This window comes from Bombina bombina, chromosome 2 (assembly GCF_027579735.1).
Source record: "Bombina bombina isolate aBomBom1 chromosome 2, aBomBom1.pri, whole genome shotgun sequence".
NCBI lineage: Eukaryota > Metazoa > Chordata > Amphibia > Anura > Bombinatoridae > Bombina > Bombina bombina.
In genome coordinates this window covers 531,890,386-531,916,870 of record NC_069500.1, presented here as the reverse complement: position 1 = coordinate 531,916,870, position 26,485 = coordinate 531,890,386, and the positions used below count along the sequence as shown (strand labels likewise).

Below are 26,485 nucleotides of genomic sequence, written 5' to 3'. Positions count from 1 at the left end.
AATTAATATGCCCACAGCTAATCACAGTTGAAGGTCAAATGGATTTGTGTGTGCCGTTGAGAAGGGGATAGGCTACACCTGATTGAGTTTACAAGTAATATTAGGAGGGGGTGATCATTTTTCCAACTCATTGATTCTGTTTTTGAATTGTCTTTATTGTTGCCTCACATGTTGTTGTTATATCTTTCACTTGGATTTTATAAGTTGCACTGAGTAATTGCAACTAGATAATCAGAAATTGTGTCTGTCTTTATTTCAGGCTGCAAAGCAACAAAATGTGATTATTTTTAAGGGGGTGATTCTTTTCTATATCCACTGTATACAATGGTGCTGTTCTGGACCTATCAACCATTTAAGGTTCTGGCATTTCTGACTAAGACTTCCCCAGAAGACCAGATAATTTTTTTTTTTTTTTAATTTGTTTTTTTATTTTAAAATTCAACAAATAACATGCATCATATATGAACCAGTGAGATAAAACAATAGTACAATACAGAAATGCGAGGCAAATTGGTTAATGCTTATAACTCCTGAGTGACAGGAGGCCTGTCCATAACCTCACAAAAGTTACAAAAGAACACGGAGGGTTAACTGCACCCCAATAGGTCGTTTCTCAGCCACAAGTGGCCAACATCATTTGCAAAGTCATGTTCCGTTAAAACTCTGTACATTTAGAGAGATCTCAATGAGGAATAAGGCATCGCTGCTTATAAACAAGAAACTGTAGAGTTATGATAAAACCTAGAGCATTAGTCTAAACCTATATGGTTTTAATCTAAAAAGATAAACAATATCATCTTAAAATAAAGAAAGTATCTCTCAAATCAGATTATAGCTCATTGTAGTTATTTGGGCGAATGCAATTATACTTCTTAAATAGGGTTAATAGGGGGGGATTAGTCTTTGCACTAGATGGAAAAGGTCAATTATGGGTCTCAAGTACTAGCCCTCTGTCAATAATAAAGGTTTATCAAGATGTTTCAGCTCCTACGGGAATGGGAGGGTAGATGGGTAATCATTGGACAGGAGGGGCATTAGCTAATCGGCCATCAGTTAATAATGTAAACTTCTGATCTATTGCTATCTGGGCCTATGGACCTCTCAAGAGGCTGTCACTCTCCCAAGTACGCTCAGGTAGGTAACCATAATCTATACGGGAGTATCTTATCCCCCAGGCAGGTCAGGGCTACGCCCGGGATCACCAGTCGTCCCCCACCACTCATCATTCGGGCGCACAGGCAGGTGGAGCCAGAAACATTGAGAAGAAAAGGGAGGGGGAATAGAAGTACACAGATTAAGAGGGTAAGCATGATAGACAGACTAGAAGCCCACTAGTGAGACTCCTGGGGCATGGGGAGAAAAGTAGGAAGGAGGGGACCGGGACAAGGGGGAAAGGAGAGAGAAAGAAGAAATGGTGGGACAAGGGGGTCTTCCCTAACTTGGAAGGACCTCTAAGTAGAGATTAAATCTAAATGCAGGGCCTAAAAGTCCAGGTAAAATCTAGCGGTCTCCAGGGGGTTGCCTATGGATCCAAGGATCCCAAATTTTCCAGTAAGGGTCCATTTTGTTTAGGTGTTGGTAGAATCCTCTTTCCATCAGGGCATATGTTCCCAAGGTCTGTTTAACATCCGACAGGGTAGGTGGATCTGGCTGTCTCCATCTTCTGGCAATGGTAATTTTGGTGGCAGCGAAAATAAAGATGGCTAATTGGCGGTAAGGCTTGGGTGTATGTCTCGGGAAAATGTTTAGGAGAGCTACTCCTGGTTCTTCCATAATGGACATTCCAACTGACCTGCATAGCCCATAAACCTCTTGCCATAGCTTTCCTAGTACCGGGCAGGACCACCACATATGGAGGTCTGAGCCCACCTGGCCGCATTGTCTCCAGCATAGAGACGTGTGGGTCGGGGAAAACTGTGCTAACTTCTTAGGAATGTAGTGCCATCTTAGGCAAATTTTCATATAGAGTTCTAATGAATTAGCACAATGGAGCGTTTTTTTCGTAAGCAGAAACGTACGTGACCAGGTCTTCTCAGGGATTTGGATTCCCAAATCCCTCTCCCATGCCTTCAATTGCCACACCATGCTCACGTTCACGTCATTTATTATCATTCTATAATAAATAGAAAGGGACCTCACCAGGGACGAACCTGATTTCCATTTTTGTTCCCAGGCTGTTAGAGCTCTGGGGTCCGTCGCCGGGAACCCCCAGCTCAACAGAAATTTATGAAGCCGAACTCTCTCAAATATGAACCACGAGGGGGGGTTATTTACCTCTTCCCTCAACTCGGGTTCAGCAAGCCGTAGGGTGTTTTGATGATAACATCAAATCAGCGAATCGGGTAGACCTCTCAGCAAGCTTGTTAACGAGTGGATTGGGGAAGGGTGTGGCGATATGTCGGCATAATGTCTGATAGTCTTCCAGCACCCCAAGGCTTGTTTGATTATGGGGTTTTTAATACCCACCTCATCAGTTAAATAGTCTGGGATCCATGGCAGGTCTTCCAGTTTTACTCCCAGTGGTAGAGAGTGTTGTTCAACTCTCTTCCAGCCTGGTGTCTGCTCAGCTGTCCCCCAGCCGGATATGTGGGACAATCTAGCAGCTTCATAGTAGGAAGTAATGCTGGGAAGTGAAACTCCACCAGATTGGTAGGGTCTTTGCAGAGTTTTCCTGGCAATTCTCTTTTTTTCCCCTGCCAGATATATCTGGTGATCAGGGCATCAAATTTGTCTAAGAGATTTTTGGGGAGATTAAGCGGGAGGCACCGGAAGTAATAAAGGATCCTTGGGAGAACAGTCATCTTGACAGAGGCTATACGGCCCAGCCAAGACACCTCTCCGAAAGACCAAGAGTTAAGTTGCGTCCTGGTCTCAGTCAGAAGTTTTTCATAGTTCTTTGAACGTACCACATCTATACTAGGTCCCAATTGGACACCTAAGTGTGTGATAGTGTCAGAGGCCCATTGAAAGTGGTAAGAGTCACGTAAAATTTCCAATTCGAAGTTAGGAATATGGATCGGCAGTGCTTCCGTTTTGGTCAAATTTAGTCTATAAAAGCTGAGAGAGCCAAATAAGGTGATTATTTCAAAAAGGGCTGGCAGGGATCCCAGGGGGTAGGTGAGAAAAAGAGTGATATCGTCTGCAAACAGAGCAATCTTTTCCCCTCCTCCTCCTTCCTCGTTCTCCCGTAAACTCAAGGGAACTCCCCGAATCCTAGGGGAGCATCTGATCGCCTGTGCCAATGGTTCAATAGCCAAGGCAAAGACAATGGGCGAGAGAGGGCATCCCTGCCTTGTGCCATTAGTCACTGGGAAGCTTTGGGAACAAAAGCCCAATCCAGCAACTTTCGCACTCGGCGAGCTGTATAGAGCTCGAATTGCTAATAATATTTCCCCTGGGAAGCCAAAGGTCCGCAGGGTCTCCCATAGGTACTCCCATCTGACCCTGTCAAACGCTTTCTCTGCATCGAGCGACAGGGCCAGCATGGGAACTCTTTTCCGATTCGCCTCCGAGAAGATGTTTAGGATGCGCCTGGTGTTATCAGGGCCCTCTCTCCCCCAAGTGAACCCCACCTGGTCAGGGTGTAGCAGGTTTGGGACAATTAAACGCAACCGGTTTGCCCAAAGTTTAGAGTGGAGTTTGACCAGATAATTTTTAGCATTTTTGCCATCACTACATTTACACAGAAATATAGCCTTTTTTAATTTACCTATCAAAAAATAAAATAAAAAAATAAAATAAAAAAATATATAAATAAATAAATATATATATATATATATATATATATATATATATATATATATATATATATATATATATATATATATATATATATATATATACATATACATACACACAGAGAGAAATGCACTCACCATCTGGGTGCAACTTCTTTTAGCCCAGCAATGCTTTTCACAGAGTATAACTTTCCTGTAGTATATCAGTCTGATCCCGCCTATTACGGTCAGTCCAGCGCCAAAATACCAGGCAATTCCTCTCTGAACAAGGAACACAGCAACCCCAGACAATCGTTTCGGCCTTCATTGGGCCTCGTCAGTGAGGTGTAGCCATATTCCTCTAAGCACACTGAGCAAGGAGTCCACGTCTGGTGGTAAATCGCCATAGAACAGGCTAATAATAGTATTGAGCCAGTTGTTCGTTCCTGTGAAGTGTGCTTCTCTCTGTGTGTATTTAGTCTCCCTATGGGAAAAAGGGGAAACCAGACGTGGACTCCTTGCTCCGTGTGCTTAGAGGAATATGGCTACACCTCACTGACGAGGCCCAATGAAGGCCGAAACGATCGTCTGGGGTTGCTGTGTTCCTTGTTCAGAAAGGAATTGCCTGATATTTCGGCACTGGACTGACCATAATAGGCGGGATCAAACTGATATACTACATCAGGGCTCGACAAACCCAGGAGCCTAAGTTTTTGGGTTATTTTCCATATACCGGTATCTATATACAAATCCATCTGGCTGGCTCCTAAATATTCTTACTGGCTACTAATTTTTAAACGGATTTGTCAAGCACTGTACTAAAGGAAAGTTCTTCTCTGTGAAAAGCAGTACTGGGCTAAAAGAAGCTGCACCCAGGTGGTAAATCACCATAGAACAGGCTAACAATATTATTGAGCCAGTTGTTCGTTCCTGTGAGTGTGCTTCTCCCTATGGGAAAAAGGGGAAAGCAGAGGTGGACTCCTTGCTCAGTGTGCTTAGAGGAATATGGCTACACCTCACTGACGAGGCCCAATGAAAGCCGAAACGATCGTCTGGGGTTGCTGTCTTCCTTGTTCAGAAAGGAATTGCCTGGTATTTTGGCGCTGGACTGACCATAATAGGCGGGATCAGACTGATATACTACAGGAAAGTTCTTTTCTGTGAAAAGCATTACTGGACTAAAAGAAGCTGCACCAATGTGGTAAATCGCCATAGAACAGGCTAACAATAGTATTGAGACAGTTGTTCGTTCCTGTGAGTGTGCTTCTCTGTGTGTGTGTGTGTGTGTGTATATATATATATATATATATATATATATATATATATGTGTATATATATATATATATATATATATATATATATGTGTATATATATATATATATATATATATATATATATATATGTATATATATATGTATGTATATGTGTATATATATATGTATATATATGTATGTATATGTGTATATATATATATATATATATATATATATATATATATATATATATATATATATATATATATATATATATATATATACACACAGAACACGGAAGGGGACAGCGCTCTCAGGCCGGACTGGGTACACATCCAATGACCCTGCAACATGCACAGCCCTGGGTGCACAATAGCACTCTCAGGAAGCTGCACTGTCCCCAGAGTCGCATGCAGTTAACCCCATACAGGTGTGGGTGCAAAACCCATAGGGAAAATTACAAAACAAATTAATACAGCACGCAGAGAAAGTCCAGCACTCACTTATAAGCTCTCAGCTAAGATTAAAAGCAAAAATGGAAGTTAGTTACCGAATTTGGCCATATGGGACAAGCCCAGGTACCACGTAAAGGTCTCTTCCAAAAAATGCTTATGTAATCACCCTAGACACAAAACACGGAAGGGGACAGCACTCTCAGGCCGGACTGGGTACACATCCCATGACCCTGCAACATGCACAGCCCTGGGTGCACAATAGCACTCTCAGGAAGCTGCACTGTCCCCAGAGTCACAGTCAGTTAACCCAGACAGGTCTGGGTGCAAGGCCTATAGGGAAAATTACAAAACAAATTAATAAAGCACACAGAGAAAGTCCAGCACTCACAAGCTCTCAGCTAAGATTAAAAGCAAAAATGGAAGAGTTAGTTACCGCATCTGGCCATCTGAGAGTGCTGTCCCCTTCCTTGTTTTGTAAATGTCTAGGGTGATTACATAAGATCAAAATCCCCCCTCCCATATCGATATTCTCCCTCCATTATAGGAGCCTCTTCCCCCTCCCTCCTTCACCCTCCCTACCGCTCTCCGGACATATTTCCTGTAATGTAGTGGTCCAACCCGCTCCCGCCCCCCTGCAGCGATGGGCCGCAGAGTGGTCTTCTCTGCATCAGTAAATCTGCAACTCTATTTCTGCAGTGCCCCAAGCCCAGGATTCATGATTCAGATAGGGCTTACAATTTTAAACAACTTTCCAATTTATTTTTATCATTACATTTGCTTTGTTCATTTGGTATTCTTAGTAGAAAGCTAAACCTAGGTATGCTCATATGCTAATTTCTAAGCCTGTGAAGTCCGCCTCTTATCTGAATGCATTTGACAGTTTCTCACATCTAAAGGGTGTTAGTTCATGTGTGCCATATATATAACATTGTGCTCATGCCCGTGAAGTTACTTATGAGAGGCACTTATTGGCTAAAATGCAAGTCTTTCAAAAGAACTGAAATAAGGTGCAGTTTGCAGAGACTTAGATACAAGGTAATCACAAAGGTTAAAAGTGTATTAATATATATTCTGGAGTAAACTGTCCCTTTAATACACTGATTCACATAAGTTAATGTAAGATGTGAAGCCAGTTTGTAAACTAAATTCCGGTATATAATACCATTGCTGCTCTGATTAGTACATTGAAGTAACTCACATAAATCAATTGCAGCTTATAAACCCTCTTGCTGTGAGTCTGTTTTCATATAACGTCCGGCTACCTATACTAATAGGCCCTGACAAATTTGACTATTTAGATGCCTATAAATGTTTTTTTTTTATAATTTGTACATTCTTGTGTGCTTAACCTATTTTTTTCTTTATTTTATTGTTTTAATAAAAGTTATGTTTTATTTTTGGCTCATCTCTGTTCCATGGGAATAGGTGAATTTTATTTTGGGAAACAGAGGTGCTATTAAGTGCATTCTTTTTATCAGTTCTTTCTGACTTATTTGTAAATTCACTTGTGGATATAAGTCTTCACAAGGGCACACACAGTAAAACTGATATGGAAAATGTCACCAAGATTCTGACCTGGCAGAATCCCCCATTCAGATATCCACATTGCAGGATTGGATAATTGGAAGTAAGCTACCATTTGGTCACGTCACTAATAGGTATATGTTTTTCATATTGTATGCATTTTATGATATTTGATAGTTTTTTTTATATATATTTAGATGTGTGAAATTTTTTATTTCAATTGTATATTTTTGATCTAAATAGGATTTTTTAAAATAAATTGCTTTTTGAGCAAAAATCTACCTAAAGATAGTTTCTATTTATGATACATTATAATCCGAAGATTATTCATCCTAAAATATAGATTAGTTTTTAATTATATAGCAAGATGCTGTATATTCATGGCTGAAATATTTTGTTTTTTGGTGAAAAAAATTCCATTAATCCATTCACAATGTCATGCTCTCCCAAAGGTTTCTGTCAGATTGTTTTGGACATTTTTTCTATCTTAAAGATATCACATTTCATTTTATTGGTTTTGTAGTTCTCAAACTGTGAATTTAAGAACTACAAAACCAATTAGACGTTAATGGGACATAATTATGAAAGATACCTTTTGGGTTTCAGATAGAGCATACAATTTTCAGGTTTCAGCTTTACTTCTATTATAAGATTTGCTTCATTCTCTTGGAATCCTTTGTTGAAGGAGAGCAGCTCTCTACTGGGGCCTAGCTGAATACTTTGGGTGAGACAGTGACAAGCAGCTAGCTCACAGTAGTGCATTGCTTCTGAGCCTACCAATGCAGTCTTTTCAACAATGGAACAAAGCAAATTAGATAAGAGAAGTTACATGGAAAATTGTTAAAAATTGCATGTTCTTTCTGAATCCTAAAAGTTTATTTTTGACTTTACTGTCCCTTTAATGCCATTGATCCCCTGCAAATCTACTGTATGTACACAGAATCAAGCCATACTAAGTTTTAAGAAGCTCACTGAAGATTGTTTGGAGTGAAATAAATCTGTACAATGACCTAAGTGTGAGGAGGGAAGGGCAAGCATTAAAAAATGTCATTGTTTTAGTTAAATAAAACTATTTCAATTATTATAAATGTAATCATTATTTTTCTCATTCCAATAAAGTACAGCTGAAAAGTTGATCAAATATGAAGGATTAACCTATTAAACTGGAGTTAGTTCACCACCTTATAATTTAATTCATTTCAATGATCTATCTATGCATATATAACGATATATAAGCAAATCAGTAATAGTCTGATATAACTGGAAAATAATCTGAAAACCATGATTTAAATCGATTTGTCTAGTGACTTAAATCGGTTACATGCTCTATTTGAATCATGCAAGTTTCATTTTGACTTTCCTATCCCTTTTAAGGTTAAATGTCTTTCTTCACTTTGAGTGATTGTTCTTCTATTCTGGGTCTTGTTTTACCTTGTGTCCTCTTCATTCTCCCATTACTTGTGTGAGTGGCAATACTTACATTCTTGCTTTTCAAATAAAGATACCAAGATAACGAAGAGCACTTGCTAATTGGAGTAAATTAGAAAGTTTGCTAAAATTGCATGCTCTATATGAATCATAAAATAAAAAAATTGTGTTCAGTATCCCTTTAATATTAAAGGGACACTAAAATCAAAATTAAACTTTCATGATTCAGATAGAGCACATAATTTTAAATAACTATTCAATTCACTTCCATTATCTAAATGTGCACCATCTTTTTACTTGTATGCTTTCTAAGGCACCAGTTCCTACTGAGCATGTGCAGGAAATCACACACTATACGCATATGCATTTCTTTCCTAAGATACGGTGAGTCCATGGAATCCTCAATTACTGTTGGGAATATCACTCCTGGCCAGCAGGAGGAGGCAAAGTGCATCTACAGCAAAGCTGTAAAAGGGACACTGTAGCCAAAAAAATTATTTTGTGATTCAGATAGAACATGCAATTTTAAGCAACTTTCTAATTTACTCCTATTATCAAATTGTCTTCATTTTCTTGGTATGTTTATTTGAAAAACAAGAATGTAAGTTTAGATGCCGGCCCATTTTAGGTGAACAACCTGGGTTGTCCTTCCTGATTGGACAGCACCTTTAAACAAGTGCTGTCCATGGTCCTGAACCCACAATTTGCTGGCTCCTTAGCTGAGATGCCTTCTTTTCTTTTTTTTTTTTTATAATAATAATTTTTATTGAGGATTAAAAAAATAGACATACAGCAATTTCTTTGTTAGATAACTAAAATAAACAGACAGCATATTCCATAGCAATGGAGTGACATGTAGGCAAATACTTACATATATCTAATATAAAATACAATATTGCAACCAACTGTCTAAATGATACTTGCAACATAGAATAAAAGGAAGAAATATCAAATGCTAATCCTCAGTTTTCTACCTCCATACCATAAGCAAGGCCACTTTTGGACCTCTAACAAGACTATAATACTAAATAAGAGGGAGGTTACTTTAATATAAGGGCCCTTTTGGACCTTATAGGTGCTATTGGAACATATTAATTATAACTATGACATATACAACTTATAAAGAAAATATAACCATCAAAAACAAATTTCTTTTTAGGAGTAACACACACAATTGTAAAATTATATGAAAAGGATTCTATGGAATCTGTGTCCCGCTGTTTATTAATTAAACAAAGATTTAAAGGGGGGGGGGGGGTGGAGCCAAATTTAAAGGAGCCACAAATACAGAAGGGCAAAACCAGTGTAGATAAGGGTCAATAAACTAGAGTTTTCTCTAATCTCTAGATGGGTATGAGCAATTTAACTAACTGTAACAATTAAACAAAAATATTCCCTCTACATATATGAAATAGTTTGCAAACCTATGGTAGAATTGGTGGCTTGGTACGTACAGCTCATAAACATACATACCAAAATCACGTCAGCTGTATAGGACTGGCTTCAACTAAACTTGTTCTTGTCTCCCCTCTAGTGGTGAAACTGAGAATCTACAGTTTGTCACACAATAAAATAAAAAAAACAAAAAAACATTGTTCTTTCTCTTTTCTCTTTTGTTTATAATAGAGTCCTATATATAACTACCTGTAAACACTATTACACAACGAAGTAATGGTAGTAGAAGCATATGGAAAACTATATAGGGAGTTCAAAGTCTAAAACTATGCCGTGATCTTTTTTCTTTTTTTTTTCCACTAGCCAGCAGAGTTAGTAAAGTCTACCTCTACCATGAGGGCATGTAGGGGCATATTGAGTATGTCACAGGGTAGTGATACATAAATTAAATACAAGGACCATAACTAAGTGTAAAAATATTAGTCTGAAAAGTTATATAAATTAAATATAGGGTTTGTAGACAAATGAGTATATATAAGAGTATATACTTACATTTACCCCAAAAAGTACATTTTACACATTACCTATTCCCAAAACGGTAAATAAACTATTGCAGCGTATCTCGATGTTACTGGTTATAAGAGGTATAAAAGCACATAACTAGATAAGTACATGAGAGAACAACCTTCATAATGTCCAGTTACAGTCATATATTATGCAGATCTGAGATTCATCGTGGCTATGACCCACCAAGTGCACATCCACCACGGAGGGTGATATTCAACCGACTCCAAGTCTCCACGCTAGCCGGCTCTCGTTGGCTGCATACCAGATGGCATACATTATGGCTATGAACTCCAATAGCCCAAGTCTGTCCTGCATAATGTGTATCCACTCAGATGACAGTCTCAAAGTTATTTTGTCACTGGGGCTGTTAGTCCAACTAGGCGAGCTACAGAACTGAAGTAGCATCAGATTATGTACCATCCAAAATTGGCTGCGGATCTCCGCAGACTTAACAGGCTTGTTAAATGATCCCACTTGATAGACCGCATCACTCCTCACAAAGGACCATGCGTGGTCACAAACAAATTTGGGCATGGTGTCGGACAGTATGAGCGTTGTGAAATTCTGTGGCCTCAACATTTGCTGCTCCGTACTGTCTGCTCTCTGCATCTCCAATAGGTTCTCTGCGAGGTCTGAGATATGAGCTGCCGTGGTAGGTGAGAATTGATGCATGAGTAATGGGGTACACACACCCGAGACCTGAACCGCCAAGGTGTTGCTCCTCTCCAAGCCCTGCCAACTCGCAACCGCTCCAAGTTTGTGGTCTCCTTTATGGACTTGACAAAACAACTCACTGGTAGATTTTCCCTGGTGTAGGGGTTTCATTGCCTCCTTTATAGTGTCGGACATCTGAAATTCAAACTGATCCAGCAAAGTCTTTAATGCTTGGTATATCTCTTCCATAGCTGGATTCAGTTTTGCTGCTCTTGTTAGAATAATAATAGGTAGAAGCTGTTTCCTTTTAATTGCTTATGCTACGTTTCCAAATAGCAAGACAGCTCGTAAGGCTGTTACTCCTGTAATATCAGGATTTAGGGAGGGCAAATGAGGAGTCAGGTCTACTACTAGGCCTCTGCTGCGTACTTCACTTATTCCGGTCTGCTTTGCTGGAATTCAAAATCAAAAAGCATGAGTCCGTTCTGTAGACATTAAACTACAAATCAATTGCAATTTAGGGCTTGAGTTATATGCTAGTGAAGCGATAGACAGCAGATCCCTCAGCTCCAGAATTCAGCCTAAGTTAAAAGCAGCCAACTTGGTCGGTGCTCGGACCCGCCCCCCGAGATGCCTTCTTTTCAAATAAAGATTGCAAGAGAATGAAGAAAAATTGATAATAGAAGTAAATTAGAAAGTTGCTTACAATTACATGCTCTATCTGAATCATGAAAGAAAATTTTTGGGTTCAGTGTCCCTTTAAGTATCCATCCCCTTTCCATAATCCCCAGTCATTCTCTTTGCCTTCAGTGCAAGGAGGTGGTAAAGTTGGGTGTCTGTTGAGAATGAAGCTTCTGTTGAGGTTTAAATCCGTTGCTCCTCCGTGGAGTCTTAATCTTGTTCTTAAAGTTTTGCAACAGGCTCCGTTTGAGCCTATGCATTCTATAGATTTTAGGTTGTTATCTTGGAAAGTTTTGTTTCTTACAGCTATCTCTTCTGCTCAAAGAATTTCTGAACTTTCTGCTTTGCAGTGCGACTCGCCTTATCTTATATTTCATGCCAATAAGGCTGTTCTTTGCACAAAGTTTGGTTTTCTTTCGAAGGTTGTGTTGGACAGAAATATTAATCAAGAGATTGTGGTTCCTTCTCTGTGCCCCAATCCTTTTTCTCATAAGGAACGACTGTTGCACAACCTGGATGTTGTGCATGCTCTAAAATTTTATTTGCAGACGACTAAGGATTTTTGTCAGTCTTCTGCATTGTTTGTTTGTTTTTCTGGACAACGTAAGGGTTTGAAAGCTACTGCTACTTCACTTTCTCCCTGGTTGAGAAGTATTATTCGTTTTGCATATGAAACTGCTGGACAGCAGCCTCCTGAGAGAATCACAGCTCATTCCACTAGGGCTGTTTCTTCTTCTTGGGCCTTCAAGAATGAAGCTTATGTTGAGCAGATGTGCAAGGCTGCTACTTGGTCCTCTCTGCATACTTTTTCCAAATCCAAGTTTGATACTTTTGCCTCGGCTGAGGCATCTTTTGGGAGAAAGGTTCTGCAAGCTGTGGTGCCTTCTATTTAGGTATTCCTGTCTTGGCCCTCCCTAGTACTCCGTGTCCTTTGGTTTGGGTATTGGTTCCCAACAGTAATTGAGGACTCCGTGGACTCACCGTATCTTAGGAAAGAAAACAAAATTTATGCTTATCTGATAAGTTTCTTTCTTTCCGGATACGGTGAGTCCACAGCCCACCCTGTATTCAAGACAGTTTTTTTTTTTTTTTTTTAACTAAATCTCAGGCACTCCTACACCTTGTGTTTTCTTCCAGTCGAATAACTAGGGATTGTGGGAAGGGGATGGATACTTAAAGGGACACTTAACCCTAATTTTTTCTTTTATAATTCAGAAAGAGCATGCAATTTTAAGCAACTTTCTAATTTACTCCTATTTTCAATTTTTCTTCATTCTCTTGCTATCATTATTTGAAAAAGAAGGCATCTAAGCTTTTTTTTGGTTTCAGTACTCTGGACAGCACTTTTTTATTGGTGGATGAATTTATCCACCAATCAGCAAGGACAACCCAGGTTGTTCACCAAAAATGGGCCGGCATCTAAACTTACATTCTTGCATTTCAAATAAAGATACCAAGAGAATGAAGAAAATTTCATAATAGGAGTAAATTAGAAAGTTGCTTAAAATTTCATGCTCAATCTGAATCACGAAAGAAAAATTTTAGTTACAGTGTCCCTTTAACAGCTTTGCTGTAGGTGCTCTTTGCCTCCTCCTGCTGGCCAGGAGTGATATTCCCAACTGTAATTGAGCCTTCCGTGGACTCACCGTATCCGGAAAGAGATACATTTATCAGGTTAGCATAAATTTTGTTTTTGTGATTGTCTGTCAAATGATGCAGTGAGGGGCAAAATAGAACTAACTTTAAAAATTGTCATAAAGAAATCTACTACTTATTTGAATTTCAAACTAAGTGCTTTTTCAATGTCTTTTCTCTTGCAAGGTGTATCCAGTCCCCCTCTGGCTCCGCCCCCCAGTCATTCTCTTTGCCGCTCTAACAAGTAGCATCTCCACGGGAGGGTAAAGTGAATGTGGTGTTAGATTTGTAGTTTTTTATATCTTCAATCAAAAGTTTGTTATTTTTAAATAGTGCCGGTTTGTACTATTTACTCTCTAGCAGAAAGTGATGGCGGACTGAGGAGTACCAGAAAACTACAGTTGGGGGGAACAGTTTGCAGGCTTAACTGCTACAAGGTATGTTCAGTCATCTTTTTCTAGTCAAGACTTAGTAATGCTAGAAGACTGACAAGAATCCCCATGTGGGGAAGGTAAGCCATATTCTGAGACTCAGTATAGAAGGAAGGCTTAATTAACAGGGCTCAATGACCGGTGGACACTGTTAAAGGGCAATCGATTATTTTATAGTGAAAATATAATCATTATGCAAGTTTTTATCACTTTTGGAATGTTATTTGGGGTTTTTATTCCACATGGCAGAATTTTAGACACCTATTTAGGGTTTTGAAGGCCCCACAACTCCGGAGTGGAGAGGGAGGGGGCCTAAATTTCGCGCCTCAGTTGCGCAGTTCATATTGCAGACAGCTTCATGCAGCTTCACGTGGAGGGTCCTAAGACTACTTGAGGACTTCATAGAGGCTTATTTCTCATCAAAATAATCCCCAGGGGCAAGGTAGGGCCGCAGCAGATTGCTGTGGCATGGTGCTGTAGTTGCTAACCGGTTGTCAGCTTTGGGTTGCTCTGGTTCGGGCATTAAGGGGTTAATTGACTTGATATTTGCTGTGCAATCATTCCAAAGCATTAAGATCGTGTGGTTAAAATTTCAGAAAGATTGGATCATTTTTGAAGATTTAGTAAAAAAGTGTGCGCTTTTATTATTTAAAGGCACAGTACCGTTTTTTCTCAAATTGTATTTTTCAGTCTTTGAGTGCTGTCTAAGTCTGTTTAACATGTCTGAGCCTACAGATAGACGTTGCTCTATGTGTTTAGTAGCCATGGTGGAACCCCCTTTACATTTGTGTTTTAAGTGTGCTAATGTATCTATGCATTTTAAAGATAAAAATGTATCCCAAGATGATTCTTTAACAGAAGGTAACGAGGATAACCCACCTTCCTCTCCCCATGTGTCGACACCAGTTACGCCCGCGCAAGCGATGCCTAGTACCTCTAGCGCATTGGCCCCTATTACATTACAACAATTATCTGCAGTCATGGATAATTCCCTTGCGGAATTTTTATCCAAACTGCCAGTTTTTCCTAAAAAGTGTGATAGCTCGGTTTTAAGAACAGAGTACGAGCAATCAGAAGCTTTGGAAGGTTTATCTGTTGTACCCTCACAACACTCTGAAGTGACGGTGAGGGATGTACTGTCCGAGGGAGACATTTCTGATACAGGAAAGGTTTCTCAGCGGGCAGAATCAGATTCCTTAGGGTTTAAATTTAAGCTGGAACACCTCCGCGTACTGCTTAAGGAGGCATTAGCTACGCTGGATGATTGCGACCCCATGGTGGTCCCAGAGAAATTGTGTAAAATGGACAAATTCCTAGAAGTCCCGGTATACACTGATGCGTTTCCGATCCCGAAGAGGGTGGCGGATATTGTGGATAGGGAGTGGGAGAGACCAGGTGTACCCTTTGTTCCCCCCCATATCTTTAAGAAAATGTTCCCTATTACTGATCCCAGACGGGACGCATGGCAGACGATCCCTAAGGTAGAGGGGGCAATTTCAACACTTGCCAAGCGCACAACCATACCAATTGAAGACAGTTGTGCTTTCAAAGATCCTATGGATAAAAAATTAGAAGGTTTACTAAAGAAAATATTTGTTCAACAAGGTTTCCTTCTCCAACCTATTGCCTGCATTATTCCTGTGACTACTGCAGCGGCTTTCTGGTTTGAGGCGCTGGAGGAGTCGCTCCAGACGGAGACTTCATATGACGAAATTATGGATAGAATTAAGGCTCTAAAGCTGGCTAATTCTTTTATAACATGCCGCTTTGCAATTAGCGAAGTTAGCGGCGAAAAATTCTGGTTTTGCCATCATGGTGCGCAGAGCGCTCTGGCTTAAATCATGGTCGGCCGATGTGTCGTTTAAAACCAAGTTACTGAATATCCCTTTCAAGGGAAAGACCCTTTTCGGGCCCGAGTTGAAAGAGATTATTTCGAATATTACTGGGGGAAAGGGCCATGCCTTCCCGCAAGATAGGCCTTTTAAGGCTAAAAACAAGGCTAATTTTCGTTCCTTTCGCAACTTCAGGAGCGGTCCTGCTTCAACCACTGCTACCACAAAGCAAGAGGGTAATTCTCCACAGCCCAAGGCAACCTGGAAGCCTTTGCAGGGCTGGAACAAGGGTAAACAGGCCAAGAAGCCTGTAGCTGCTACTAAGACAGCATGAAGGGGTAGCCCCCGATCCGGGACCGGATCTGGTAGGGGGCAGACTCTCTCTCTTTGCTCAGGCTTGGGCAAGAGATGTTCCCGATCCCTGGGCATTAGAGATAGTTGCTCAGGGATATCTTCTAGAATTCAAGGACTTTCCTCAAAGCGGAAGGTTCCACATTTCTCGTCTGTCTTCAGACCAGACAAAGAAAGAGGCGTTCTTACGCTGTGTAGAAGATCTAATCAAGATGGGAGTGATATGTCCAGTTCCAATTACAGGACAAGGATGGGGTTTTTACTCAAACCTGTTTGTGGTTCCCAAAAAGGAAGGAACTTTCAGACCAATCCTGGATCTAAAAATTCTAAACAAATTCCTCAGAGTTCCATCTTTCAAGATGGAGACCATTCGGACAATCTTACCAATGATCCAGGAAGGTCAATATATGACTACCGTGGATCTAAAGGATGCGTACCTTCATATTCCTATCCACAAAGATCACCATCAGTTCCTAAGGTTCGCTTTTCTGGACAAGCATTACCAGTTTGTGGCCCTTCCCTTCGGGTTGGCCACCGCTCCAAGAATTTTCACAAAGGTGCTAGGGTCCCTTCTAGCGGTACTAAGACTGCGGGGCATTGCAGTAGCACCCTATCTGGACGACATCTTAATACAGGCGTCGTCTTTTCCCAGAGCCAAGGCTCATACGGATATTGTTCTGGCCTTTCTAAGGTCTCACGGGTGGAAGGTGAACGTAGAATAAAGTTCTCTGTCCCCGCTCACAAGGGTTCCCTTCCTGGGAACATTAATAGACTCGGTAGAAATGAAAATATTTCTGACGGAGGTCAGAAGGTTAAAGCTTCTAAGCGCTTGCCGAGCTCTTCATTCCATTCCTCGGCCATCTGTAGCTCAGTGCATGGAGGTAATTGGATTAATGGTAGCAGCAATGGACGTAGTCCCTTTTGCTCGAATTCATCTCAGGCTACTGCTATTATGCATGCTCAAACAGTGGAATGGGGATTATGCAGATTTGTCTCCTCAAATCCACCTGGACCAGGAAACCAGAGATTCTCTTCTCTGGTGGTTGTCTCAGGATCACCTGTCTCAGGGAATGTGCTTCCACAGACCGGAGTGGATCATCGTAACGACCGACACCAGTCTGTTAGGCTGGGGCGCGGTCTGGGGCTCCCTGAAATCTCAGGGCCTATGGTCTCGGGAAGAGTCTCTTCTCCCGATAAACATTTTGGAGCTGAGCGCGATATTCAATATGCTCCAGGCTTGGCCTCAGCTAGCAGCGGCCAGGTTCATCAGATTTCAGTCGGACAACATCACGACTGTAGCATACATCAATCATCAGGGAGGAACGAAGAGTTCCTTAGCGATGAAGGAAGTAACCAAGATAATCAGGTGGGCGTAGGATCACTCTTGCCACCTATCTGCAATTCACATCCCAGGAGTAGACAACTGGGAAGCGGATTTCCTAAGTCGTCTGACTTTTCACCCGGGGGAGTGGGAACTCCACCCGCAGGTATTTGCTCAGCTGACTCAGCTTTGGGGCATTCCAGAGTTGGATCTGATGAGTCCCGTCAGAACACCAAACTTCCTCTTTACGGATCCAGGTCCAGGGATCCCAAGGCGGCATTGATAGATGCTCTAGTAGCGCCTTGGTCCTTCAATCTGGCCTATGTCTTTCCACCGTTTCCCCTTCTCCCTCGGCTAATAGCCAGAATCAAACAGGAGAAGGCCTCTGTAATTCTGATAGCGCCTGCATGGCCACGCAGGACTTGGTATGCAGACCTAGTGGACATGTCATCTGTTCCACCATGGACACTGCCAATGAGGCAGGATCTTCTAATACAGGGTCCATTCAAGCATCCAAATCTAGTTTCTCTGCAGCTGACTGCTTGGAGATTGAACGCTTAATTCTATCCAAGCGTGGGTTCTCTGAATCAGTCATAGATACTCTGATCCAGGCTAGAAAACCTGTCACCAGGAAAATTTACCATAAGATATGATGGAAATGAATGCTGGTGTGAATCCAAGGGTTACTCGTGGAGTAAAATTAGGATTCCAAGGATATTGTCTTTTCTCCAAGAAGGATTGGAGAAAGGTTTATCAGCTAGTTCCTTAAAGGGGCAGATATCCGCTCTGTCTATACTTTTACACAAGCGTCTGGCAGAAGTACCAGATGTTCAGGTGTTTGCACAGGCGTTAGTTAGAATCAAGCCATCTATAAACCTGTGGCTCCTCCATGGAGTCTAAATTTAGTTCTTTCAGTTCTTCAAGGGGATCCGTTTGAACCTTTACATTCCATAGATATTAAGTTATTATCTTGGAAAGTTTTGTTTTTGGTAGCTATATCTTCAGCTCGAAGAGTTTCAGAATTGTCTGCTTTGCAGTGTAATTCACCCTATCTGGTGTTCCATGCAGATAAGGTAGTTTTGCGTACCAAACCTGGTTTTCTTCCTAAAGTTGTTTCTAATAAGAACATTAACCAGGAAATCATTGTTCCTTCCCTGTGTCCTAATCCAGCTTCTAAGAAGGAACGGCTTTTACACAATCTTGATGTGGTTCGTGCTTTGAAATTCTATTTACAAGCAACTAAGGATTTCAGACAAACATCATCTTTGTTTGTTGTTTATTCTGGTAAGAGGAGAGGTCAGAAAGCGACTGCTACCTCTCTTTCCTTCTGGTTGAAAAGCATCATCCGATTGTCTTATGAGACTGTTGGGCAGCAGCCTCCTGAACGAATTACAGCTCATTCCACCAGAGCTGTGGCTTCCACTTGGGCCTTCAAGAATGAGGCTTCTGTTGAACAGATTTGTAAGGCAGCGACTTGGTCTTCACTGTATACTTTTGCCAAATTTTACAAATTCGATACTTTTGCTTCTTCGGAGGCTATTTTTGGGAGAAAGGTTTTGCAAGCAGTGGTGCCTTCCGTTTAGGTTACCTGTCTTGTTCCCTCCCTTCATCCGTGTCCTAAAGCTTTGGTATTGGTATCCCACAAGTAAGGATGAATACGTGGACTGGATACACCTTGCAAGAGAAAACAGAATTTATGCTTACCTGATAAATTACTTTCTCTTGCGGTGTATCCAGTCCACGGCCCGCCCTGGCAATTAAGTCAGGTCAAAAATTATTGTTTAAACTACAGTTACCACTGCACCCTATGGTTTCTCCTTTTTCTCCTAACCGTCGGTCGAATGACTGGGGGGCGGAGCCAGAGGGGGAGCTATATGGACAGCTCTGCTGTGTGTTCTCTTTGCCACTTCCTGTAACGAATGAGAATATCCCACAAGTAAGGATGAATCTGTGGACTGGATACACTGCAAGAGAAAGTAATTTATCAGGTAAGCATAAATTCTGTTTTTATTATGCATTTACTAATTATGTTATTCTACTGTGCTTAGTGGTCTTTTAACTGAATTGTCACAAATAACCTTCTGCTTCATTTGCTCTTTATAGTCAACCTAAGGTGACCATAACTAAATTATAGAAAGACCTGAAAGAATTCATGGTACTCTTCCAGAAATGTAAAACTGCATTGAAGCTTTGTTTTTGACAATTTTGATTATCCTAGCTTTGTGACAGTATAATCAAGATTGTATTAGAAACAGAGATGAATACTTTGCTTAACAGGTTTTAAAAGTAACCATACATTGCATTGCATTAACATTAAACAACATAACACACTGATATAAAGAAAATGAGCAATGAAGAGACCCTGAATGGTCAGAGAAGTAGATAACCATTCAGCATAGTCCAAGTGACTACATAGTGTCCAGAATGCAGCTGTTCTTCCTCTTTGATCTTTTGTGCATAGAAATGAAATTGTGTTGTAAGTGAAAAACTGAGCTATAACGATAATTCCCAGAAGATAAAATATGAGATAAAATAATTTTCTAAAAAATACTGTACTTTAAAACTATAAATGAGAAAAGTTATCAAAATCTTGAAAGTAGAGACTATGGGGCCTATTTATGAAGGTGCGAACGGACATGATCTGATATAGCGTATCATGTCCGCTGCACATTGATAGATGCCGACAGCATACGCTCTCGGCATTTATCATTGCACCAGCAGTTCTTGTGAACTACTGGCGCAATGCCGCCCCCTGCTGATTCGCTAACAGGGGGTGTCAATCAACCTGATAGTATTCGGTCGGGTTGATTTCTGGCGATTTCTGTCACCTCAGAGCAGGCGGACAGGTTATGGAGCAGTGGTCTTTAGACCGCTGCTTCATAACCTCGGTTTCTGGCGAGCGCTCGCCGGAAATATGGGGCATCACGTTCCGTACGGAGCTTGATAAATATGCCCCTCTGAGTTCAGAGTTAATCATCTGAAGTCTGGACATGTGTGTGTTCACTTTCCTGAAGTCGATGGGTTGGGAATTGAAATAAATAAATAATTAGCTAAAGATTTTAACAAAAAAGATTAAAAGTGATCATAAGGGAATAGGAATATGGGTGGAAAAATATTAATCTCAGTCTCTTTAATGGGACAGTCTACTCCAGAATTGTTATTGTTTAAAAAGATTAATAATCCTTTTATTAGCCATTCCCCAGTTATGCATAACCAACACGGTTATAGTAATATACTTTTTACCTCTGTTGTTACCTTGTATCTTATTTCAGTAATTTTGACAGACTTGCATTTTAGCCAATCAGGGCTGACTCGTAAATAACTCATCAGGAGTGAGCACAATGTTATCTATATGGCACACATGAACTAGCACTGTCTAGGTGTAAAAAACCTTAAAATGTACTGAGATAAGAGGTGATCTTTAAAGTGAAAGTAAATACTAACGTTTTACAAACGTTAGGGTTGACTATTGAAACAAATAAAGGGGACTTTCATTCATGAAGTATAAGATATTTCATGTAGAAAGCTCCTTTATTTGTTTCAATTGATCGCCGTTTTTAGCTGCTACAGCAGCCCACGACCAAAATATTTTTTGCTAAGAGTTAACGTTTTCACCTCTTAGCCAAAAGCCGTGCGATAAATTCGGCTTGGTGCCCATGGGAGCGTAAAGGGAATCTGCTGAAAAGCAGACTTGAAGTAAAAAGGTGTGTCATTGTGAACCTAATTTGCATATCTTACCCAGAATCCTTTGCTGCATAGGAAACACTGTAATTCAGAGGTTTTCTATGGGAAAAACAAGCCTTCTGGCCTGTCTAGATTTGTTAATGAACTACACAATGGGTTATTTTCTCTCTTTCTCTCTCTTTCTCTCTCTTTTGCTCTCTCTCTCCCTCTCTTTTGCTCTCTCTCTTCCCCCTCTCGTTTGCTCTCTCTCTCTTCCCCCTCTCGTTTGCTCTCTCTCTCCCTCTCCTCTCTTTTGCTCTCTCTCTCCCTTTCTTTTGCTGTCTCTCCCTCTCTTTTGCTGTCTCTCTCCCTCTCTTTTGCTGTCTCTCTCCCTCTCTTTTGCTGTCTCTCTCCCTCTCTTTTGCTGTCTCTCTCCCTCTCTTTTGCTGTCTCTCTCCCTCTCTTTTGCTGTCTCTCTCCCTCTCTTTTGCTGTCTCTCTCCCTCTTTTGTAGTCTCTCTCCCTCTTTTGCTGTCTCTCTCCCTCTCTTTTTCTGTCTCTCTCCCTCTCTTTAACTGTCTCTCTCCCTCTCTTTAACTGTCTCTCTCCCTCTCTTTAACTGTCTCTCTCCCTCTCTTTTGTGTTCTCTCCCCCTCTCTTTTGCGCTCTCTCCCCCTCTCTTTTGCGCTCTCTCCCCCTCTCTTTTGCGCTCTCTCCCCCTCTCTTTTGCGCTCTCTCCCCCTCTCTTTTGCGCTCTCTCCCCCTCTCTTTTGCGCTCTCTCCCCCTCTCTTTTGCGCTCTCTCCCCCTCTCTTTTGCGCTCTCTCCCCCCTCTCTTATGCGCTCTCTCCCACCTCTCTTTTGTGCTCTCTCCCCCTCTCTTTTGTGCTCTCTCCCCCTCTCTTTTGTGCTCTCTCCCCCTCTCTTTTGTGCTCTCTCCCCCCCTCTCTTTTGTGCTCTCTCCCCCCTTCCTTTTGTGCTCTCTCCCCCCTTCCTTTTGTGCTCTCTCCCCCCCCTTCCTTTTGTGCTCTCTCCCCCCCCTTCCTTTTGTTCTCTCTCCCCCCCTCTCTCTTTTGCGCTCTCTCCCCCCCTCTCTCTTTTGCGCTCTCTCCCCCCCTCTCTCTTTTGCGCTCTCTCCCCTCTCTCTTTTGCGCTCTCTCCCCCCTCTCTTTTGCGCTCTCTCACCCCTCTCTTTTGCGCTCTCTCACCCCTCTCTTTTGCGCTCTCTCACCCCTCTCTTTTGCGCTCTCTCCCCCTCTCTTTTGCGCTCTCTCCCCCCTCTCTTTTGCGCTCTCTCTTTTGCGCTCTCTCCCCCCTCTCTTTTGCGCTCTCTCCCCCCTCTCTTTTGCGCTCTCTCCCCCCTCTCTTTTGCGCTCTCTCCCCCCTCTCTTTTGCGCTCTCTCCCCCCTCTCTTTTGCGCTCTCTCCCCCCTCTCTTTTGCGCTCTCTCCCCCCTCTCTTTTGCGCTCTCTCCCCCCTCTCTTTTGCGCTCTCTCCCCCCTCTCTTTTGCGCTCTCTCCCCCCTCTCTTTTGCGCTCTCTCCCCCCTCTCTTTTGCGCTCTCTCCCCCCTCTCTTTTGCGCTCTCTCCCCCCTCTCTTTTGCGCTCTCTCCCCCCTCTCTTTTGCGCTCTCTCCCCCCTCTCTTTTGCGCTCTCTCCCCCCTCTCTTTTGCGCTCTCTCCCCCCTCTCTTTTGCGCTCTCTCCCCCCTCTCTTTTGCGCTCTCTCCCCCCTCTCTTTTGCGCTCTCTCCCCCCTCTCTTTTGCGCTCTCTCCCCCCTCTCTTTTGCGCTCTCTCCCCCCTCTCTTTTGCGCTCTCTCCCCCCTCTCTTTTGCGCTCTCTCCCCCCTCTCTTTTGCGCTCTCTCCCCCCTCTCTTTTGCGCTCTCTCCCCCCTCTCTTTTGCGCTCTCTCCCCCCTCTCTTTTGCGCTCTCTCCCCCCTCTCTTTTGCGCTCTCTCCCCCCTCTCTTTTGCGCTCTCTCCCCCCTCTCTTTTGCGCTCTCTCCCCCCTCTCTTTTGCGCTCTCTCCCCCCTCTCTTTTGCGCTCTCTCCCCCCTCTCTTTTGCGCTCTCTCCCCCCTCTCTTTTGCGCTCTCTCCCCCCTCTCTTTTGCGCTCTCTCCCCCCTCTCTTTTGCGCTCTCTCCCCCCTCTCTTTTGCGCTCTCTCCCCCCTCTCTTTTGCGCTCTCTCCCCCCTCTCTTTTGCGCTCTCTCCCCCCTCTCTTATGCGCTCTCTCCCCCCTCTCTTATGCGCTCTCTCCCCCCTCTCTTTTGCGCTCTCTCCCCCCTCTCTTTTGCGCTCTCTCCCCCCTCTCTTTTGCGCTCTCTCCCCCCTCTCTTTTGCGCTCTTTCCCCCCCTTCCTTTTGTGCTCGCTCTCCCCCTCTCTCTTTTGTGCTCTCGCCCCACCCACCCGCACCGGCCGGCCACGCCCACTCCACCACACGCGACGCCAGGAGGAAGACACTGACATTTGGAAGGCCAGGTGTGTTTGTCCTCGTGCGCAGTCTCTACTGCGCATGACAGCTTTGGACAAACACACTTGGCCTTTTATTATATAGGATATATACAGGTAGCCCTCAGTTTACGCCGGGGTTAGGTTCCAGAAGGAATGGTTGTAAATCGAAACCGTTGTAAATTGAAACCCAGTTTATAATGTAAGTCAATGGGAAGTGAGGGAGTTAGGTTCCAGGCCCCTCTCAAAATTGTCATAAGTAACACCTAATACATTATTTTTAAAGCTTTAAAATGAAGACTTTAAATGCTAAACAGCATTATAAACCTAATAAAATAATCACACAACACAGAATATATAATTAAACTAATTTAAATGAACAAAAACATTTGCTAAACAGCATTATAAACCTAATAAAATAATCACACAACACAGACTTCACTTGCATTTTTCTGCAAACAGTTCTTTCTATGCATTCCAATATGGACTGATTTATAGACAGGAAGATTTTGTTCCTTTGATATCTGCTCAATAGCTCAGGTCTGGTTAAACTGATTAATTTCAGCTTGCTTGGCTTTGCTGCAACACAAGCGGACAGCTCCACCTACTGGCTATTTTAATAAATGCACTGCTTCTAAATGCTTTTCAATAGCAGTCACATGACTGGATAAAAAGGTTGTTATTCTGAAACGGTGTAAATTGAACCGTTGTAAACCGAGGGCCACCTGTGTGTGTGTGTATATATATATATATATATATATATATATATATATATATATATATATATATATATATATATATATATATATATATATATATATATATATAAGAACACTTTGTAAGTAAGTAGCGCACACATAGACTTTAGCAATATAATTTCAAAAGGTACCTGTATACCACTCACTGTCCGGTAACACGCTGGGGAGCAATTGGCTCAGAGTGTATGGAGATCTGCAGCTGTGGAGACTGAGCCGGTCTGTAGTCAGCATCTGAGTAAATAGAATATGTTCCAATGGATTGTCCCCACTTGTAGCGCAAAAAATCTCTCTCCAAAGAAAAGTAAAACTTCCTTTATTGTAGTATCAAAAGTAAAAACATGACAGCCTACACACGACTGTAATAAAGCACTTAATATAAAAACACAGTGTCAGTGATCTGAACCACATGCAGACATGTTTCGTGCAGTTGCGCACTTGATCACTGCTTGAAAGCAATCCTGATCACACCTGCTTTATAGCACTTTTCTTAAAGAGACATTTGTAAATGTTAGACACTGTGTGCTTGAACTCTCTCTTTACTGCCTATCCTTTGTTGAAGAACATGTTTCAAAAAGTTATTTAATACATTTGCAGAAAATTTTTTCTCTTCTACATGTATATTAATAATAATATGATGTTAACTTTTATATATTAAGAATTTTTTCTCTTCTACATGTATATTAATAATATGATTATTAATATACATGTAGAAGAGAAAAAATTCTTAATATATAAAAGTTAACATCATATTATTATTAATATACATGTAGAAGAGAAAAAAATTTCTGCAAATGTATTAAATAACTTTTTGAAACATGTTCTTCAACAAAGGATAGGCAGTAAAGAGAGAGTTCAAGCACACAGTGTCTAACATTTACAAATGTCTCTTTAAGAAAAGTGCTATAAAGCAGGTGTGATCAGGATTGCTTTCAAGCAGTGATCAAGTGCGCAACTGCACGAAACATGTCTGCATGTGGTTCAGATCACTGACACTGTGTTTTTATATTAAGTGCTTTATTACAGTCGTGTGTAGGCTGTCATGTTTTTACTTTTGATACTACAATAAAGGAAGTTTTACTTTTCGTTGGAGAGAGATTTTTTGCGCTACAAGTGGGGACAATCCATTGGAACATATATATATATATATATATACATACATACATACATACATACATACATACATACATACATACATACATACGTACGTACGTACGTACGTACGTACGTACATACATACGTCCGGCTAAAATATTTGATGTTAACTTTTTTTGTCCAATTATAGATCCATATTTGTGATTAAAGTGATGGTAAATTTTGATGTAAGTGAATGTGGATCCTGACTTTGTTTTTTCAATATTACTTTTATTTATAACATCTTATCATATATCGTAATCAATAAAATAAATTGGAGGCGGATGAAGGGGGAAAAACAATGGTAATACTGTAATTGTTAACTTATGTTTTTGATTATATGATAAAATGTTATAAACTAAAGTACAATCATTTTAATATGCTGGAGTGCATATTATGCCACTAGCAGCACATGGGCAAAACTGCAAGGGAGGTCCGAACAAGGATCAGGAAACACATAAACAATGTAAAAAGTTGTGGTGAAGTGTGAACAGTGGCTAGACTTTGACAACATCCATATGACAAACTCTTTCAGTTTTCAATGGAACGTTATCAACAAGGTGATTTTTTGCCATCTAGGGGTGGCAATTAATATAACCTTTTTATTATAGACTAAATCCTGTGGATATATATATATATATATATATATATATATATTAGTACAGAAGTCAAGTTATTAAATGTTAAGTTTTATTACACAAGACCAATGAGTGCTGACTTCTGTACTACTATTTGTCTATTGATTGTGAAGCACTGTGGCATATGTTATTTAGTTGAATAATAGTAATGAAACATTTAGATCAATATGCCTAGGTCTCCTCTGCCTTTTAGGGAGAGTTGATTGTAAGATGGTTGTTACATTTGTTAATAATATGTATAATTTTTTTTTTTTTTTTTTAAATGATTTTTATTGTTTTTTTCAAATGATAAGTTGACAAGTACAATGTTTATAACACAAGGGTGGTACATGGTATAATACATTTAAATTAGTGGCATTGAATAGTCCTTTGGTTGTAGGGTCTCCCCTGTATATTCTCGGGGAACAGACAGAGGGGATGTGAACAATAGGGGAGGGGTGGAAGGGGGGTTGGCTTGTACATTGCACTCAAAATTGAGATTAATAATCTATAGATGAATAACATTTATGTCTAACGTAACAATAATAATAATCACTGGAAGAGTTTAATGTATATTTGTAATGTGTTCTAGTTTTGTGTGTTTATAGACAAAGTCACCAAGTCAGGG

The 26,485-nt window shown here is 41.1% G+C and overlaps 1 protein-coding gene across 2 annotated transcripts in view; it reads left to right on the top strand.

Moving 5' to 3' along the window:
* The window catches only part of IPO4 (importin 4), a 722,238-nt gene that overhangs the window by 9,678 nt on the left and 686,075 nt on the right, over window positions 1-26,485 (top strand). The gene's annotated exons all lie outside the window — the stretch shown is intronic.